Source organism: Augochlora pura, chromosome 3 (genome assembly GCF_028453695.1).
Source record: "Augochlora pura isolate Apur16 chromosome 3, APUR_v2.2.1, whole genome shotgun sequence".
In the NCBI taxonomy this organism is placed as follows: domain Eukaryota; kingdom Metazoa; phylum Arthropoda; class Insecta; order Hymenoptera; family Halictidae; genus Augochlora; species Augochlora pura.
The window spans coordinates 19,089,408-19,095,407 of NC_135774.1; positions in this window are offsets into that span (position 1 = coordinate 19,089,408).

A 6,000-nucleotide genomic window follows, 5' to 3' on the forward strand; every position below is an offset into this window, starting at 1 on the left:
CGTCATTTTCAGATCTTTTCAACATTTTTACAGTTTTCTATTTGATCCACGCATCTTTATACTTTCTTAACTTTTTATAATATTAATTTCTATTTTTGCAATGTATGTTTATTTAAACTAAGAGTTTTTTACTTTGACAAGACAGTCTATAATTGTCAGTTTATGTTTACCACTAGTTTTCAAGTAAAGAACTTTCTTCGTGTTAATAAATATTTATTCGGCAGATTCTATTTAATGATGCGAGCATCATTTCTTAATGAAACAGAGATGTAGATGGAATAAACTGCTGATAATGGTACTGCTGGCTAATTTAATAAGAAATGCGTACAGCCTTCGTTCGTTCAGTAGAAAATAAATGACGATAAATTAACCGAGTTCCATTGAATATTGAAATTCATATGACGTCACAATCACGTCAGCAGTGATGATAGCTTTCAGGGTGTTTTCGAAATGTATATCCAATTCACATAGATAAGAGAAGAATCACATGCATACATCAATTTATTTTTACACGGCCATATATTACAATATTTCGTATGCAGCATACTTAAACGAAATAAAATATTTATTATAGGTATTATAATACGCTCGATATTTTTAACAAACGATAAGTAGATCATTTAACGTCTCTGTAATAAATGCACATATATATTTAGCAAACAATAATGAAATCATATAACGTCACTGCAATAAATGCACATACAGCGTACACGTATAGTTTATGTATTTTTCACTTCTGAAATTATAAAGTGTAAAAAATTAGTAAATATTAACAATTCCTATAAAAAGAAAAAAAATAACAAATCAAGTAACATTGTCTCATAACAATACGCCACATTGTTCTTTAATACCAGACCTAATTTTAAGGTCACATGCTCAAAGTAGAAGTATAGAATTTAATAAAAGAACTTCCGAGCCAGTAATTAATGTATAGCGTAAACGAGTTTTGTCAGATTTCATAACAATTCAGATATTTCCCATGGAAATATTTTTGTAACATCAGGAACTATGTTTCAGAACTATGTTAGTCAGGTACTAACCAATCCATGCCAGCATCAGAAGAAATTGAATAAATTATTTTAACTAATAATTGTTACCTGAATCGACATAAATGCTTTACATGAAACAATGTAAGCAAATACAATACATTTTCGAAAATTAGATCAACCAGTCTGCAGATCTTTATATAAAATAAAAATGATTTAACCCTTTGCACTCGAAGCCTTAAGGTTAGACCCAAAATTGCTATTTTGACCAGCTGTAGTATAGTACTTAGTATAATTTGCTATACGAGATTGAGTCTTGTGACTCGTAAAATTGTTATGCTTTTAACAGAAGGATATTTAATATCTAATTCTACGAAAATATCACTTCTCTCTTAACAACCATGATAAGATGAAAATATCGTAACCATATCTTTAAACTTTCCTAATGTCGTTTATTTGACCAATTCAATTTTGTTATTATAAAAGTTTGTCATTATAAAATTCGCAGTCTAGTAGCAGCAGACGAGACAAGCTATTTAATTATTCGGTACGATAATGTTCCATCGAACGCAATCTCGTATTAGAAACGTCGCCTCGCCATTGCCATGTTTACACATCGCCGTCGCATAGTTAATTCGCCACCATCCTTCGAGAAGTAGCTCTCGTCAACACCGGGGATCACGGTAATTTACAATGATTGTAAATTCCACCGTTAGCAGAGTAATCCATTGTCGATTTCCGGTAATAAAACGCGAACTTGGTGGACGTACCAAGCCGTTGTCGGCATCGTTCGCGCGAATGCATTATTAGCACCGCGCGAGCGTATATAATTTTCCAATTCGTCCGCGTCCACGGCTAGGTACAATAATATCATTTACATCCTTATTTGCAAGGAATAACGTTACACAACGCGTAGATGATATTATTAGTGACCCGTCTGGATGATTGCTCGGCAGCTGCCTCTGCCAAATGGTCAAACGGTCTAGGCGCTTTCTTCCCGACCTTCCTCGTCTATAAATATACGTATAAGCTTACGCGACTGCGTTTATGCAATTGTCCGTCGTAAAATAGGTCAAGCTATCATGGATAAGACGGTTTTATTATACCGTCAATGCCGTTTAACTATCCTCCAATTTTTCTTCCTGTTTACAGATGACTCGACGCCGCGACCAAATGTCAACAGATTATTTTTTACACTCCCGCATTTTTATACGCAGCGTAACGGCCACTCGCATTGTTGCCCGCATATACGCACGGCAATGTTTTTCGGGCGTCTTTTAGTACGAAATAACTATTCCGTAATTTATTCGAGGAGTCTACATATTATATTAACACATATTCGTCTGCATGACGAAAATTCGTCGTTTTGCTAATAATCAACGATAGCCGAATGATGAAAATTTGTATATTACAGAGAACAATTGATTCTTGTTCTTTTAATTCTAAATAAACTAAATTCTAGTTTTTACCAAACAGAGATCATTTCAACCAAAGATGGTATAATTATAACAATGATTGAAAAATACGATCTTTAACAAATTATGATAAATAGGAGATTAATATATTTTATTAATATATTCTATTAATATATTATATGAGATTCATATATTCTAATTATCGTACTTTCCAAATTATCCGTTCTCGTTTCATAAAATATGCGCGAATGCAATATTTCATCGAATTTACATTACAATTACATCCATCTTTCTACGGTTTCATATTGTTATTAACAGTTTCAATTTGGATAATTTAAACCCTACAACTCCTGGCATAATTTTTATAACTTTACATTATATTCGTCTTACATGGATGCCGTTTAGATCGTATTATTTGTACTTGTATTATGTTGGTATTATAAATTATGTACAGTGGGTCAAATAAGTTTTTGTACATCTTTTATAACGAATTAACTACAATATTTTCTCGATCCAGCGATTTAAATTTTTACACGATGTTGGAAAGATTAATTTACTAGACAGGTATTGCTGAATACTAGACAAACATGCTGAGAAATTATTTTCAAAAACTTCAATTGGCTAGGACGATAGAAGAATTAAAAAATATTTCTTCAACTTTTGTACCTGTGACGAAAATTGACAGAATGTGTCTCGAAGATCTTTACAAATTAATAAAAATTCCGCCGAAAACGATTAACAGTTCGATGTAATACAATTTAATAATTATTAATTATTATTATATTAAACATATGAATATTGTTACACTAGTTTCAATTAATTAAAACCATCACAAGAAAAATTCTCATCGTCGATAAATATCAACAGTTTAGTTATTATTAAACAGAAACATGTTAAAAGAAAGTGAACAATGGGCAGTGAAAGACACCTCGGATGACGGGCGCTGGGTCCGGTTTGACCCGAAGCTCCAAATATTCCAACGAAATTCCAATTTCACGGCAATCATATGTAATTATCAACTATAAATATCGGAACTAATACAAGAATTAACTTTAATCTCAACAAAGAGATTTTAACAACAAACAAATAAAAATCGATAATAAAAATATGAATAGATCAGCCGTGACTGCCATAAATGCTTTAAAAACATCCGCCTTCCAAAAGTTAAAATGAAGTTTGGAACCACCGTGCACGGAAAAAAGTCAAAGAAATAAAGGATTACGATTGCAGCTAACCCTTTGCACTAGAAGCCATTTGAAGCTTAAATCCAAAATTGCTATTTTGACCAGTATAGTACTTAGTATAATTTGCTATATGAAATTGAGTCTTGTGACTCGTAAAACCGTTATGCTTTTAACAGAATGGTATTTAATAATGTCAACATTATTTTGTTAATTCTATAACAATTTCCATTAGCGCTTAGAGGCGCCTCTCGAGTGCAATGGGTTAATGTTGCTCGGTGTCGAGACGATTCCTTCCAGGGTTAACGCGCCGTTACGTGAGCCACGGAGGAAAAGCAGTCACGGAAAGTGAAAAATCGTTTGGGGAACAGCGGGTGGCCCGTACGCGGGGCTGAAAATAGGTCAAAGAGCAGCGCGATGGGACGAGGGGGAAAATTCGGGTCACCGGAGAGGCTTTCTTCGTGGCCTTCCCACCTTCCTTGACTTCTCGGTTTTTCGTTTTTGCCCGATCTCCTATAAATAGTGCGTCACGCCGGTTGCGTTCGAACGCGTGTCGAGTGCGTGCGTCGCGCGAGGAGAGGGGGGGGGGGGGGGGGGCACGCATCGCAACGCGAGACGCAATCGCGTGCCCCGCAACTTGCTCGTCGTTTGCGACATCGCAGTCCAATTGTGACAGAGCGGACAATGCGCGGAGGAGGACCCCTTTCTCGGTCCCAACGTTGTCATCGATGATCCACGCGCGACTGTCCGCCACTCCCCCCCCCCCCGTTTCTCCAACTGTTCACCACTTATCGGGTGCTCTTCCAGCTTGGAAGCGTGAACGCGACTTCTCATCTAACAATCTTTTCCGCAATACTCCAATCGAGCCCTTAACTCTTTGACGACGGTGACAAAAAATAGCAAACATTTCATAAGAATTAGGTATTTCATTGAATTCAATTAAAATTGCAAAGCGAGGTTATACGACATCGATTATTTATCAACATGCTGACCCCTTGCGAATAGTTATAAAGTTAACCCTAGAACGACGCTCTTCCATTTTTCGACATAATGCGACAACAATGTCGCTGAGTTGCGTCCTACTGAAAATAATATATTTTTTGTTGTTTTCAGAATATAAAATATGAAGAACGGCATAAATTAGGAGGACAAGAAGAACCCCGACGTTTTAGTATCTATTTACATGTTCGCAGATAATTTGATAGTGTTGTAGAGTCGCCCTTAAATCTATGGGGCTGTTCTAGGATTAAAAATGAATTATCGAAAATTTCTTCTTTTTAAAAAAGGGACTTTGTCAAATTGAGATCGTTTGAATACGAGCTAGAGGAACAGATGTACTAATCACACGTTGAAAGATTTCCGAGGAGTGATTGAAGGACTAGGTATTAAATTACATGGAATGGATTAATTTGAAAGAAGCCTAAAACAGTCTAATAACTACTTGCGATCGGTGCGCTATAGTAATCCGGAGTTTTAAATAGCTTTATATAAGAACGTAAATTAACAATATATGGACCCCTTATTTTGAAAGTGGTGTAAGTCCATTTTTGAAAAAAATGAGATATCACGTAATTCATGGTTAATTTAATGTAAATTTTTATGTATAACTAGTCCGTGTTTAATATTTTTATAAATTCCCATGTTTTTTACAATTTAAAATTGGTCGGTAAATGAAATTGCATAATCATCGATTATGAAAGTAGGCTTAGCAGATGGTTGCCGATCAGTAGCCTGTTATTTTACATTTGTTTTATATTACGTGTCATATTACGTGTCAACATGATAAATTCATTTTACATGAAATCAAACGAGAGAATTTTGTTCCAATAAAAAAATCTTCAAAATGCGATCAAAAAACAGATAAGAAAAAACAATAATAGAGAACAGGTAAATTAATCGCAAATATGTTGGATGAGGTTTCTCAAAAGAGCACTATACGCTAATTTATATAAAACATTGACGTAGGACAAAGAATTTAAAACTATAAATTTATTACCTGCACGTCCTGGAAGACCGCTAAAATTTGAAAAATTGCCCTGGTACCCCTGTACCAAGATACCAGGCCTATTACTTATGAAAAATATAAAGACATCAAACCGTTATTACCTCATATACCTCCGATGCATCATGCATATTTCAAAACACTGCCACATGCAGAGCATAAGTAAATACTATCAATATCTTGTAATTTTAACAATTTAATTAGCGTCTAAAATTAAAAATACTACACAACGATTTTTACAATTATCTAATTTTGAAAATGGTGTAAGTCCATTTGCAGCCCGTAAGTATGCATCAGTTTAATAAAATGCGCCTAAAAGAAATTTATATAACCAAATTACATATTGATAAAACTTCATGATAAGACTTTATATAATTTGCCTAAATTTTTTAATTAACAGATATGTTAACCTTTAA